The sequence below is a fragment of the Phasianus colchicus genome, chromosome 4 (assembly GCF_987193195.1).
Source record: "Phasianus colchicus chromosome 4, bPhaCol1.hap1.1, whole genome shotgun sequence".
NCBI lineage: Eukaryota > Metazoa > Chordata > Aves > Galliformes > Phasianidae > Phasianus > Phasianus colchicus.
Genome location: NC_143439.1, coordinates 14,982,372 through 14,997,799, shown reverse-complemented (window position 1 = coordinate 14,997,799; position 15,428 = coordinate 14,982,372). Strand labels below are relative to the sequence as shown.

Here is a 15,428-nt window from a genome sequence, read left to right as displayed (position 1 = left end):
ATCCACCTGACTTGTTTCACTTAGAAGCAAAAATTAACATAAAAAAAACCTTAGGAACGTGCAAATCAACATCTGGAACTGCAAAGCAGCTCAGCAGATGTTAGCTGTAAGCACTTGTTCAATCCCATTGAACTCTATTAAGTTAGTGATAGACTTAAGCAAAAGCCTTTTAGTGTCCTTTATGACAAAGGCCAAAACTATCTGCCATTTCTTTGTTCCTTTTAGGATCCGCTTTTCCTAAAATAATAAAGTAAGGATGAAAGTTTTGATCTGTTTGATCTTCTATTACTGTTGCTTTCAGTAGTGCCTTAAGACTTTACAGCTTGCAAAGATAATTATTTGGGTATTTTTGAATCTTTTATATCTCTATATGAATTTATGAAGCTCTCATAGAAAAGCATTTTGCTAAATTCAAATTATTGACATTTATATTTGAAAGGAAACCCGTTCTGGAAAAGCTTCATCACTCAGTCTTTTGTCTGCATATGGCATCATGCCTCCATGCAAGGGAAAGATTTGTTACTGAGTTATACGTGGAGGGCTGTGTGTATAAATTCAAATGAATTTACTTATTCAGGCAATGGCTGTGTTTTTGTAGCTGTGCCTTGAATTTTTCAGGCTAGTGTCTGATAGTTTGTTCTGAACATGATTTTAGCTTAACTAAAACTGTGATTAAAGCCCATTTCAGTTTTTCCAAGCTGGTTGCTTGGCAAAGCATCAGTATAATATCAGCAGCTATTGCATATAAAGTAGCCTGTTTTAAGTCAGTGCTGTACAGTGAGTCTTATTCAGCATTGGCTTAGCAATAATTTACTCATTGGAAGTGCACCCAGATTTATGCTGGCTCATTATTCTAAGAGAGAATTGCAGGGAGGGCTTTGTAGCATGTAACCATGGAAGCACAGCTAGTGAATGGCATCCCACTGGACTGAACCATCCAGACATTTTTTTTCCCCTAGGAGAAATTCACTAAATGTGGTTGATTTTTAAAGTCCAGCTGTTGCATTTAAGGAAATTGTGTGCATCTCAACAGCATTCAGATTCCATGTAATTGATCTGTTCAGTTTGAGAAAGAATCTCGTCCTTATATGCAGTCCCCTAAATTAAACTGTGTTCTTTGTGGGAAAAGATATGGAGGGATATGTTTGGAGAGCAATAGCCCGTGGTCTATATTTTATTGAAATGTGACTAAGAGCAGAGGGATAAAAGACTTGAGCTACTATATGACTGTTGTTATCAGTGTAATTGAAACATGCTTAAGTTTAAAAGTGTGACTGCCATATAAAATGAGAAACCTGTGAAGGATTAGGTTTTTATATACATTAATTTCTAATTACCAGTATGATTAGGTAATAAACAATGGTTTTGTATTAAATGACAATATAATTATTTTAGTAATTTTAAATAATATGTTCATTGAAAAACATTAAGAACAGTATTGCCATGGTTTTAGTCGTCATTTTCAAGTCATGATACTGTCAGAGAGAATTTAAGACAGAACTCTATTTTAAAGATTTTATTATTATTGTCTTAATTATTTTGATATGGGTTAAAATTTCATCAATAACTGCATAATGGTAATTGTTTAGTGTATCTCTGTGGTGATGGGTGATGTCTGCTTGTTACTTTGCAAGCAGTTTGCTGGGCCATTTTGTATATTGCTCCCTCTATTGAAACATTTTCTGTCTATGGCTAATTGTCCTTGTCTTATGATAACAGAACTGACAAATAAACAATGATGATGCAATGGTACTTAATGACACTGCAATGGTCTGAAGCCATTGTAAGTGTGCACCCCAATTAGATGCTTATAGGAAGATAGGGATGCCTAGATACAGTGCACTGAAGTCTTGGGAGTAATAGAAGTACATGTTTAATCATAGATTTCTCATCAGTTTTTCCTTAATTACGTGATTTGATGACATGAAGCCTATCCTGGCCTTCTGTCTTTTGCAATGTGTGTCATTTTCTGGTGATCCCCTAATAAAAGGGACTTGCAAGGGGCTAGCTCTGATTATTTTTTTTTCTGTGTTGATGCCCTCTGAGCTAAGGGAGAAACATGAAGCTGTTCATTGTTATTTTATTCACTAAGGGAAAATGTTTCTACAGTGTTTATAATGATACCATTTATTTTGCAAGGCGATATGTTTCCACACAGTTTTGAATGACAGTGGTAGTTCTAATAATAATGTTCTTTACTAAGTGATATAGGAAGTAAGATAGTCAGCCCAGAAAAATGCTAGCAGTAGTTTCCTTTTAAAACAGAACAGAACAACCACCCCCCAGGCCCCAAACACCAAACCATGTGAATAAAACTAGCAAAAGAACAACAAAAAAGCTGTAGAAAAATTATTTGACTCTTCTATTCTATTCGCCAGCCTTTCACCAGAACAATGACAAAAACGCCAGATACCTTTTATTTTCCAACAGATTTATTCAGGTTAAATTTTGCTAAGTGGTAACCACAGTGCATTGGGCAAAGCTGAAAGCCATGAAAACTTGCAATACAACTTACATCTCACTAGGAAGAATTGTCAGGAGATCCTAAAAATATATTTTTGTTTTTCCTGTTGCCAGTGCGACTGTCAACTGAAAATTCAGATGTGGCAAAGGACTCTGAATGTCAACTAGCAGGATGCATGTTTTCTGACAATCTCTAGGTAAGTCGTGGGTCATAGCATGAGAGTTTGTGCACACACTCATTTCAGATGCCTTTCCCTCAGTTGGTCTGGTATACGAGAGAGCTTAGTACTGCTTGACTTTTCTGATGATGCTGTGGGATCTTACTGTTTCAGAACACCGCTTGTGAAGCAGGTTTTATACTGGAGCTGTGTGCTAGCTTCTCTAATGCTGATGAAAGCAGTGACAGCAAAGAAGTGAAAGTAACGTGTCTTCTGTCTTCTGCATTTGCTCTCTCTCTGCAAAGTTAACCATGGTTTCAACTTGTTAGCAGTGTTCCCTGGTACTTGCTGTCACTATAGAGACCTTTCTGCTGCAGACTGGAAGTGGTGCACGCTATGCTGGCTGTGGCCTTTTGCAGTGGGTTGCGTGTGCACACAATTACAGTGGCTCACAAATGAGGGCAGTGCTGCTGGAGTATTTCATTTTTGCTATTAAATGTATCCAGTGCACACCCCTACTTCTACCACAGGTATAGCATGCAGGATTTGGTGCTGTAGCTATGTTGTCCTTGTGAGCATTAGCAGCAGATTGAAATATTCAGTTACTGTAAAAAGTAGAGTTTGGATGTGAGAAATACTCAGTGTGATCATAAAATTTGTTAGTCAGACTTATTAACAGAACAGGCCTTATGAAGTTGTTTATAAGTAGGTATTGTGAAGAATGTCACTATAAGCACTGATCTCTTGCTGTAGCCTTTTATGCAGTCAGCTAAACCTGTTGATAAAGCAAGCTGTCAAAATTATGCAAGGACAAGAAAAAGAGGTATTAGATAGCATTTATGCATCCAGTTAAATAAAATAATGGTATATCCTTTAGTATGTGGGAAGTTGGAGAAAGAGAAAGCTTTAAAAGAGCTAAGTGAGGACTCAGTGAACAATAAAAAAAGCCTGATGTTAAAACAATGCCCCTGTTTTATCAGAAAGTTTGTTAATATTTATTTCTGAATGCTTTGACTTGGAAGGACATTCATTAGAGGACAAGGTAGGAGGGCAAAGGAATGAGATAAAGATGGTAGTTTTGAAAATGTTGCAAATATTTGTCTGCCATTTTAGACACAGGGAGATACAAGAAGTAGAAATGTGCAAATCTTGGGCATTTATAGAAATGAAGAAAATGTGAGTAAGAGGAAAAGCTTATAGTTGTTTTCTGTACTGATTTTCATATATCATCAGCAGCTAACAAATCATTTAAATAGATCCATGGAATGCTGCAGTCAATTATTCAGCAACAACTTGCACATATTTTTTTCAGTCTTTCTGGAAATGCAGCACCAGTTGAGTAGTTACACTGAAGGAAAAAAAAAAGTATCTATACTACTGATAGTTAGAACATTAGCTTCAGGGAATCATTAAAGCATACTGCTGGTATACAAACTGGCACTGTTTAGTTTTAATGCTTTGGTCTTTGCCTAATTTGTAATTACAGTGCTTAATCAAGGCTTGAATTCATATTCTTACCAAGATATTTAATTTCTTTTTTTTTTTTTTTTGTAGCCTTTCATACCTTCTTTAAGATTCAAGTGATTTCTGTTTTTATGTGATTGCTCAAAGGGCAATAACTGTGTTTTTTCTCAAACTAATGGAAACTGTGCTAAAGCTTGAGACCAGCTAGATTTCATTAGGTATGGTGAAATGAGAAGCTGAGGAGGCCAAGTTCTTGCCTTAATGTGAGCTTCCACTCTCCTCGGTATGGCGATAGAAATATATAATTTAAAAGGAAGATTGTATTACTGCTCGGTGCAATGACTCAAAGTGCACAGTTTTTCAAGCAAGAACATTGTATTTTAGGGGTTGGAAGATACTCTCCCGTACCAGATGAGATCACTGACACATTTGGCCTATTTTCATTTGGCAGTGATCGTTGTATTTTTGAAGAAGGGTAACTCCAATTCAGTGTAACCTGACACAAGCTGTAATGCTGTTCATGGTTTGATGGGTTGGATCAGGTGATGCGCAGATAATTATCTGATTATTTTTATATTACCTATTATGCAAATGAGCTTTGCCCTCCTTTTTGTAACAATCAGTTTTAAAGCCTGACTTAGTAGCCGGTCTTGGAAAAGCAAGAAGTAATTTTCTGATTTCTCTGGAATAACTGCACAGTAAATCTTCAGCAACAGAAATCTGCATGAAAGACTGAGACAAGCCCCATTCCCTAATAGGAATTTAATGGCAAAGCTCCAGTGTGCTTCCTGGGGCGCAACGTTACTTGAGATAGTTTCAAAATTCATCCATTGAGATCTAGTGCGGAAATGCAAAACTTTGATTTATAGCATTATTTTCTCTTTGTTTGAGGCATGGTTGTGCTCTGCCATTTTGAAATCTTCAGTACATATTGAGAAAGGACAGGATTTTTGTGTTTTTTTTTTTTGTGTGGCAAAGTTGGCTATTTGTGTAGTTTGAATGTTGTTACCCCAGGAGCAGTATCTGATCCTGCAGTTAAGTGGTGCAGAGTGATTTATATTCAAGCTCTTCGGGACTGGTGGTGAACTGGATCCATCAACAAGTTTTGTTGGTCTGTTCTGGTATAAGACATGACAAAATAATATTTTGGTGTCTTTTTATTGCTTCCTGTATATGAAGCAATATGTTACAGATTACCAGAGTAGTGCTGTGTAACATGAATGTTCAAGGGGAAGCGCAATACCAGCTGGCATTGTTTTAGAGGCCTGTGTAGCATATTAAGGCTAATGAAATTTTACCTGTGCTGAGTTACAGGAGCCATTCCTAGTGGAATTGCACCACATAGTCAAGTGTGGTGTGTGTGTTGATGTGCTGTAATTTTTTTCTGCTTGCTTGTTTTGGAGGTTTGGGAGGTGGGCTTTACAAGGAGTGAGATATTGATGTTTTTTTGTTTTAATTTAGAGAAGTAGTTCACACCACCTCAGGGAGCCCAAGTCTAAAGTAATTAATACACATCACACAGACTGTCAGGGGATCTAAATCCAAGCACTAACCATGTAGCTATCTTAACTCTGTTTATAGATGTCCAAAGTCATCTAAGCAAGTACAGTCTTGCAGGTAGGTTTTAAAGCAAGTCTATCAACCTTAGTGACCTATTTGTGGGAACAGGATAGATAACAACTTTTGAGTGCTCTGAAAATTGAGATGTTTTTTGCGTTTTATCTGTTTATCTGAATAACATTAAGTTGTTCATTTGAAATCATTCTGGATGACTGAAACAGGTGATTACACAAACGTGAAGGCTGGTGAATGTCTTTGACAAACGCTAATAGAGATGAAGTCTTCTGTAGATCCTAGTTTGCATTCAAAGCCCTAGATGACTACCTTCACTTTCTTGAACGTTATGTCAGTTTACCTACACCATCTCTACCTTCAGTGTCCGTTACCACTGTGTTTGTGCTGTGGGGTGTTGCATATGGTGGCTGGTTCCCTGTGTGCTGTGTTTTCAGCCTGCTACTTTCACTGGCCAGTTGGCTGCTGTCTATGGAAAGAGGCACCCTTAGTAGAGGTAATAACGGTATGTCAATCTCATTGTACAAGTAGATTCTGAACTTGTTGACAATCAGGATGGGCACGGTACTTTTGCTAGCATAAAAATTTGCTTGCAAGAGAAAATAGATCTCTTTCCGCAAAAAATTTTCTACCACTGATTTTTTATGATCTTTTCTGTCCCAACAGTCCAAGTCAACTTTCTTTTTTTTTTTGGTCTTTTTTTTTTTTTCTGAAAGAAGCCACACTTTGTTTACTCCAAGGGCTGAACTTGACTATTCACATTTAGAGGAATAAAAACAGAAGGTGCATCCCTTGGAGTTTTATATAGTAATCTCATTAGGGAGACTCAATTACTGGGACTAGATCTCTTTTCTCCTGTTTGACTTCATGTTTCATGGCATTTTCTCTGTACAGTAGCTGAGAACTTAAATCCCTTGATAGAGAAGCTGAAGAGCTACGTGTTTGTGGAGAAAAATCCTGTGTTTCTGCAGCTGGTTATTACTCCAGTTTTCTTAGCATAACCGGCACCTTGACCAGGCACTACACATAGGCAAGATTCTGGGAATAGGGATCAACTAAGATGCAATTTTGTTAGTGCATCTGCTGCATGAATGTCCAACCTTTTGGCTTGCCTGGGCCGCACTGAGTGAACAGGAGCTGTCCTGGGCTGCATGTAAATTAAGTAGGTCACTCCAAAAGCAATGTCTCCTATCTGTTTCCATGGAAACTACAACAGATAGAAAGAGAACAATAATGCTATTTGATGGAGCAAACTCCCAGCTACAAAACAGCATTTTTCAACACAGTCACCACTATTAGCTATGCATTTTCACCAGTGATGAGCATGCCATGCTCATAAAAATCTGCACCAGTGGAGGTAACCCACTGTTGCTGTCACTGGTGCATGACGTTATCAAAGGACCATAGAATGGCTTAGTTTGGAAGTGATCTTAAAGATCATCTTGTTCCAACTCCCTTGCCATAGGCATTATGCATGAAAGGAGCTTGCAAACCCAACAATTACCTAGCATCAGATCCTTACTAGGATTCTTTGCAGTTCACGTATTTCAGACTATGTCCACATAGCTGAGAATTACAGTGTGTGTTTTTACTTTTCTGTTTCTGGGAGCATTAGATAAAGTGCATTAATGTTGTTTACAGTGAGTTCAGAATAGCAGTAGCAGTAGTTATGGTCAGACTTTGGATTGAACACCAGTGTATTAGCTGCTGACTTCAGGTCTAAGTTGTGTACATACCTTTGTTTGTTTGTTTTGTGACATATTTGTTAGCTGTCAGGGGAGTTGTAATTCTGTAGTTCCTTCCAAGGCAAATGTTAATCATGAAAATAAAATTGCAGTGTCACTGGGGTAACAAATCTTTAGACTGATACTTTAGAAAAACTTTGCAAATAATACTCTTTCCACAAATAATTCCAGTCTTGACACAAGACAGTCAAATTACAGTTCACAATCAGAGAAGGAAAGGATGAAATATAGTTCTGTTGTGGTTGGTAGTGAAACTTCCCTGGACAAGAGTATAGGCAGACTTATTTTTGCCCTACAAATACAGATTTACAGGGAGTCTTCCTTTTCTTGACTGTTCCATGCAGAACAACAGAAAAAAAACAAACAAGGAAGCATTCACAGCTGAGAAATGTTACATTTGCTGAAGATCTGAAGCCTAATGCCTATGGCTAGCTTTTGGTTGCATCAGGTTGACAGAAATCATCCAAAATGTTGGCAGTTACAAGCTGCATTGGCTTTTCAAAACTTTTATTGGGAAACATTGATTGAAAGATTAGATAAAAAGAATGAAGGAAGGGGAAGAGAAAAAGTTTATCAGGTGTTCTGTGGATTCTGCTTATCAGGTCCAATGCAATCATCTATCTGTGTCCTTCTTTTCCTATCTCCTGTCATCTGAGTTCTTATTCATCCATTTGCTCTACACTTCTAAGCTACGTGCTTTTGAACTGTATTATCTCTTTTCTGCACCTGTACCATGTCTAGTAGAGTGGGAATCAGGCCTATAGATGTTACTGGAACAAAAACAGATAATGAGAATGAAGGAGAAAATTTTTTTTTTGATTATTATTAAAGTAGTATTTTTCAGTTGATGTGTGAAAGTGTACAGCCTCTCTGTTTCCATTAAATGATCAGTAAATTATGTTAAAATAAAATGAAGGAGGGGTGGAGGGAACCTATGCATTGTGGTAATCCACAAAAAAAATTGGAGTGTCCAAAATTCCATAAGCATAAGGAATGAAAGGTCAGGAGGAGCAGACAAACACCATTAAATTACAGAACTTGTTTTTAAACTTCATTTATTTCCATCACCCTTTCCAAAATACCTTATGCTATCTAAAATACATAGTCTTTCAGTTTAGGTAACATGTAAAATTATGAGAGTTTATTGTAATTTCTAATAATTTGCAGCTCATCTATCTGTAGTATAATTAAAAATGGAATTTGAACTCTGTTTCTTATGCTCTTCCTAAAGACATGAATTTGGAGCAAAATTTGCATAATAACATTTGCTTTTGTCGATGTTCCAAGCAGGAATATAATTAAAAAGGTGAAAGGCTTAAGAGATGATGGTTCATAATGTACTTATTAAAACTCTGATTAGAATAAAATGTCTAAGGAAAAAGGATTAAGCTTCTTTTGTGTTTCATTTTTGATTTTTCTCATTATGTGTATGGTGAGCAGATAACTCAGTAGTGCTTTAAGAGAAAAAGCATCCTAAGCTACTGCTGCTTGGGCAAACCTATTCAACTGGAGTTTTTAACAGCTGCTCCCAAGCTTCATTAAGGCTCATTATGAGTTGTCATGTAGTGGAGAACTTATATTTTCAGATGATCTGTGCACAGCAGTGAAGATAAAAGTCTATCTTAAGGCTGTACTAAAAAGAACAGAAGATGGTACATATTAAAAATAGATTACTGAAATTCCCTAATTAGCTAGTGTAGACCTTAAAAGCAAAGCACAATCAGAGCTTTAAGGGAAGATGGCAAAAAATGACTCATTTGTGGTTGGACTCTTTAACTCAAGCATGATGTACTCATTAATAAGGATTATTTGCCAGTTATCCTTCCATAACGTATGTGTATATGTATACATGTTCATGAGTTTTTTGTTTCCCCCCAAAACTTAATGCCCAGGTGGTCTGTTGAAGAATCATCTTCAAAACTGGTTTCCATGAAAACAGACATAGAGATTGTAATTCCAGTCTAATTTTTCCTTGAAACTCTCAAAATATTAGTTTCTATAACTAAAAAAATCCAAATACTTAAGGTGGAGTAGAGCTTCAGATGTGAACAACTCCAATTTCTATGGAGGGCAGTGTAGGGAGAACAGTAATAATTGAGATCTGTTTTGCAGCAGTGTAAGATAGCGTGTTCTGATGTCGTTAGAAAAAGATCTAGGCAATAAACTGCTTTGCATGAAGACTATTGTTTTTACAGGGACACATGATGTACAAAAGAAAAATGAATATTCTGGATAAAATTCATCTGCTGCTGATGGTTTGCGTCATAAGTGCTATTTAGCTTCAGACTAAAAATAAACATTTCCAGACCTGCTCTTATTGTTCTGCCTTCATCTTCATAAAAAGAACAGTTCCCCACATTTTGCAGATGTTTTTATTTGGTGTTTGCAGGTATTTTCCTGCCTCAACTTGTCTGTACTTCTGAATTTGCTTTTTGTGTGGATTCCAGTACATCTGCCCCTCCAGCCCTCTTAATTAGTAATGAATTTCCAAAAGCAAAACTGGAAGGATTTAGGCATTTGTCAAACAACATTTAAATGTCCTTTATGTACTTCTGTGCTATCAAGTACAAAATTAGAGATGGGACATTTCAATAAGGTGCAATGTATTGTAGCAAAAATTAAATATAAACTTTGAAACTGGAAATGGGGTGGTGGATATTAGTGTGGCAACATCCATGTGCTATCTGAATGTCATACTGTATATATTTAGCAGAGGGGAGAGGGGAAGACACACCTGCCTGCCCTCCCTTTCAAACTCCCTGGTTTGTCTATTTAATTTGCTGCAAAACTGGAGGAAGCTCTAGAAAAGGTGGCTGGTTTAACTCACTGGTGAGTTTATACTTTGCAAATAGTGATGTGCATTAAGGTTCTGGTTTATTATCCATTGACTTGCATTTAAGTTTGTGATAAACTGAATGATAGTTGCTCAAGTTGATATTTCACAGACAATGTACAAGCCAAAGTATTGCTGGCAGATGCCTGGAAAATTGGGATAAGAAATTATTCAGGTGTAAGCACTCTTAATTTGTAACATATTGTGCAACAAGTAATTTCGTGGACTTTGTTTTATGATCATTTTGTAAAACTGGCATGCAATCTGGTCTAACAGGTTGCTGTCACTAAGGAGAGATCATCTAATAGCAATAGTGATGTCTTTTAGGCCAAGACCTTGAAGTGTTGGCAGAGCAACATACAGTCCTTGCACATTACTGTCTTACAACACTCCAAATTAATGGAGTTGTTGTCAGCATTAAAATTCCTGCATAAAAATTCCTCCCAGATTAAAATGTTCTGTGATGCAAGTAGGGAAAAAAAACAAACCCAAAGTGCTGTTTAACTTCTGTGCAACTAGGGTTTGATCAAACTTTACTTCTTTTTGGAAGTGTGTGGTGGAAGGCATGAGAAAGATGTCTGAAGCAGGTGGATATTGTGAAGTGGCAGCCTTTCATCTGTGGAAGGAAGGCTTACAAATGCTCAGACATCAAGCTCTCCCAGGACAGGAGAAATGTGAATGTGCTCTGTGCAGCGTGCCTGGAAATGCAGTTTCTAACAAAAAGGTCTGAAGGAGCATGGTGAAAATGTCCAGCAGGAAGCTGTGAAGGGCACAGAAAAGAAAGATACCCACAAGGCCACAGAAGAGCATTGTATAAACGCCATCAAGAGACCTTGTATGAAAGATTAGATGAGATGTAGAAAGCTAGAAGGGAGAGAACGTGCAGGAGAAAGACAAAACGAACATTTTGTTCTTCTTGGAAATGTGTTCAGACAGCAGTTGCTTCATTTATAAAGAATCTTCTCCAGGCAGTTAATTAGCTTTGTCAGTCAGCTGTCGTAAACCAGATTATTGAACTGTTTCATATTTGAAATTCTTTAAACTAACATCTTGACATTGCCAGTAGGTGTGTTAATAATCTGAAGACATGAGAAGAATTTATTAGCTTTGGTGTGTCTGTCTGTGTTATGTAGTAGAGAGTTAACTTCATATTATCCAAACACAGCGTGAGCTTTCTCATGAAAGGTTCTAATTGCATTTTGAAAATGCTATTAGTTTACTTTGAAGTGGCAAATAGCAATATTGTTACGTGGGAGGCTCTGTGTACATAATAACAAATCCTAATGGAGCAAATGGCAGCTTTGCCAGTGCTGCAAGTGCTAAAGAGAAGAGTGAAAGAAGGAAGAGTTTGTGGTGTTATTCCCAGCTAGCAGCTTCCAGCATTCCCTGCAATGATTTGATTGCAAACTTGAGCTGTTTTGATGGCTGTCTAAATGCTGAGTTGGGCTGAGAGTGTGCTGTAAATGGTCATATGCATCTATCTGCTCGGTGTAAACATTTTAGTAAAAGTAAACACTTTTAGTAAAATGGAAGTCTTTATTCAAAATAGAGCTACCAATTCTAGCAACACCTGTTACATAGGAATATCCAAAGGTGTGTGTATATATTTGTAGCACTGTTTACTGCTTAATTTGAAGGGCTTTCTTCCCCCATCTGACAGATCAGCCAGAAAACGATAGTTTATTTTCACTATATTCATTGTCATCGTAAATGTTTGCTAATAAATACTATCACATGTCTCAGGAAGTGTGCATGCTCTCCAAAATAGAGTTTGTTAATTTTATCATTATTTAGATGCTGGTGTTCTATCCTGTCTCCATTTTTGGCTACTGACGTTGTTCTCAACCAGCTGCTCTGTTTCCCACGGTTACGTCCAACAGCTTTGAGCTACAGCCTGCTTGCTGGATTGGTCCTTGTTTTATTTATTTTCTTTAACTTCCATTTGCTGCATTTTGTTTTCTTATTTCTTTCTATTGGTATATTTAATATTTTGTTCTTGTCTCATTTATTCTTAGATCTGAACTGATTCCTCTGTTCTACTGACTTGGTTCAGTAGAAGAGCCATCACATAGCCATCACATAACCCTTGTGGTCCACGGCAACACAGAGGTGCAAAATGAAGGGAAATTTTGCTCAGATCCTGCAGCTGTAGGAGCATGCCTAGATTGACTGCATTATTCAGGAAATGTAATTTCTATCTATTCTATAGTGTTTCAAGTAATTTTTCTGATGTCCTTTAACTTGGCCAAATTTTCCTAGGGATGCTGTTTAAGACATTCTGATCCAAGCACAGGATCATTAAGGCCTTTTGAAACCATCCGTTTACTTTAGACTTGGAGCAAAATATTTTTCTTTGATTTCTCTTTCAGAAATGGATGAAGTTTTTCTGATTTTTTTATTAAGCCTGAGGCAAGTATGCAAGATAGCCAGAATTCTAACATTTGCAAGTATTATTTAGTAAAATAAACTGATGGACAGTTTTGATAAGTAGCTTTAGAGCTCACTTTTTCTTTCTTTATGTGACACTCAGTAGTCTGAGATATGTCTCATCAGTAGTGCAGCTGATGGAATACTGGCACATGAATACCAGAGATGCCTATCAGACTTTTTGGGACAAAACTGTATTCTCAATCTTGGCCAACTTCTGTTCTTCATAATTTGTAATGAGAGAACTGTCTTCAAGCACTAGGAAAGAAAAAAAGTATTTTGTATTTTTGAGACACAGATGTTCTCACTTCCTAACAGAATCATTGCTTGTATTTCCAGTGAAATATTTTGTCATACTCTAACCATGCTTATAGGCTATGAGTCATAAAGAATAACAAGAGTGTTAAAATATTATGAATTTTTCCTCTTATGGTCTCCAGTGTTATCTGGCAGATGGTAATACTGCTTGTAGATCATTCTTTACAGAGCAAGCAGTGCGCAGCTCTGCCAACATCATCATGCTTTACTTCACAATTCTCTCTGGCCAACTTGGTACATCCACTTTATAACTAATGGTCTCTGAGTCTTGGCTGTGCATCAAATAGTTTATACCTTCCTATCATCGATCTTACCTCTACTTATCTTGCATTAACAGCCTATTCCTATGAGGTAACAATTAAGTTCTCAGTTTCTCCTTTTAATCTTCTTCTGACAAGCCACTTATCTTTTTTTTTTTTTTTTTTTGAGAATTTTTGTAAAATTCATTGTCCTCCTCCCAAGTTGCTCCTAAGGCATATTTATCTTGTGACTTGCCTGTGCTAGGAGCATTTGCTTTTGAATTTGATTGAAGATCTATTTGGTTTATCATTTTTCTTGCAGTTTATTATTGCATCTTCCATTGTGCTCTTGCTAGCCGTCTGCCCTCTTCATTTTTCCATTCAGTGTGATATCCATCCATACTCTTTTCCAGTGCTTTCTCCTCCTTCCATTCAGTTTCATATACAAGTCTTTTGAACTGTAGTAAAACAGTCTGTATTTAATCATTCAATAGATTCCTCAAGTAAGTAGGTAGTCAAGACAGAAGATAAACTGCTAAGTTACTTCTAGTGTCTAGCAAGATTTGGATCACATCCTTCTTCTTAAAAACAATAACTGCAATAGTGTTTGAAATATGTGCATGGTAGATACACGCAAGTGGCTTGGAGAAATATATGAGTTAAATCAATGACATGTTCTACTGTAAAAATTATAATGGTGATTCACTTTAGTGTGATCGAACTTTACAGCTGCCATGATCTTCAGTCTTTAAACTAACATTAGAAGGTGTGCACACTGGAGAACATAAATCTTGAATTTTTCCTGTGGGTGGAAAAAGCAGCTCTGGTGAGTGAATCTTAGAAGTAAAACATGTAAAAATAGCTGCAAGAATTGAACATTTATAATTCAGGATTTCCTTGCAAAGTGGAAGGTTGCAATCACATTCTTAGGAAATAATTCATTGTCCAATGAACCATCATGCAAATTCTGTTAGAAATGTCAATGACTCCAGGATTTTACTTTATATTTTTGAAGAGATTTTCCATATCCTTTGTCACTTTGCATATCAGCCTGGATGATAAATGATGGCATTACTCTGCAGAAAAGGTACCCTTGAATTTCTTCCTCTGGCTAGAATTAAAAAAAAAAAAAAAAAAAGATTAAGATAAAAAGAATTTTTAGGCTTCACTTTGCAAAGCTGCCTGTGGGGTCGATTACCATAGTTTAATGTAAATCATTTTGAAAAGCTCAGTGTCTCTTTCTCTCCCTTCACTTTGTCCTTGGGACTGTAGAAATATTGATTGCTATTTTTGCCAAATTATTTGTAGTTGCACAAGGCCTCCCACTCTTATTTTGCAGACTGGCATGCTAGTGCCAATTCCTGTGGAAAGGAAAACTTTTCTCTTCGTAAAGTGGGTATATCCAAATAATCAGAGGGTTGCATAGCGTTGTAAATAAAATCAAGGTATTGTATTCATAGTTTGCTCACTACTCTGAAAACTTGAATGCTCCTATAGTACAAAACAAGCTGAGCTGTCTTTTCACTTGCAGGGTCTCATCACAGGATCTGTTATGAGAATGGAAAGAAGAATGGTTACCATCCACTAAGACAGAAAACATGAGGGATAACTTGTAATGGTCTACAAGTGTTTTTTCATTTTTTCCCCCTCCTTTTAACTTTTTTAAAGTTTACGGCAGAGAGAGTGTTAATTGCATAGAAAAATGAATAATTAACCATCACCAATAAGCACTATTCTAGCAATGCATTAATTAGTTGCACTTCAGTGCCTAAGGTTAATTCTTTATGTGAATTATTTTGGTTTGTATAAATTCTTGGTCTTCAATGGATTTTTCTGCTAGCAAGAAATGCTTCAAAAAGACTGCTTGTATGGTATATGCCCACGTATAGTATACATTATGGTAATATGTAATACACATCAATTTTTAATCCATAAGCTTTGCCCATGTGTCTGAAAAACTCCTTATTAAGTAGTAAATCTTAATATCTGAAAGTTTCTCATGTGAGAAAATTTCATGCCATCAGTAGGAGCCAAATAATCTTAACCTGAATCAAAGCAAATTAAATGATTTGAAATGAATGGTGTTCCACGGATTTTATCTTTCAGGACCCACTAAGCTTCCATAGTTTGATGTGTCATTTGTAAATTAATTAGTAACTTGTAGGTTTACCATTATATGTTTACTGCTATATGCTAAAACAAATACTTA

At 36.6% G+C, this 15,428-nt stretch overlaps 1 long non-coding RNA gene across 2 annotated transcripts in view; it reads left to right on the top strand.

Annotated features, from left to right (window-relative positions):
• LOC116226157 (uncharacterized) overlaps nucleotides 1-15,428 on the top strand; it is a 100,057-nt gene that overhangs the window by 20,905 nt on the left and 63,724 nt on the right. For both annotated transcript variants that reach the window (XR_016465832.1, XR_016465831.1), the window contains one exon: nucleotides 2,578-2,660. This is a non-coding gene — a long non-coding RNA (uncharacterized LOC116226157). The remainder of the gene's footprint in view (nucleotides 1-2,577; nucleotides 2,661-15,428) is intronic.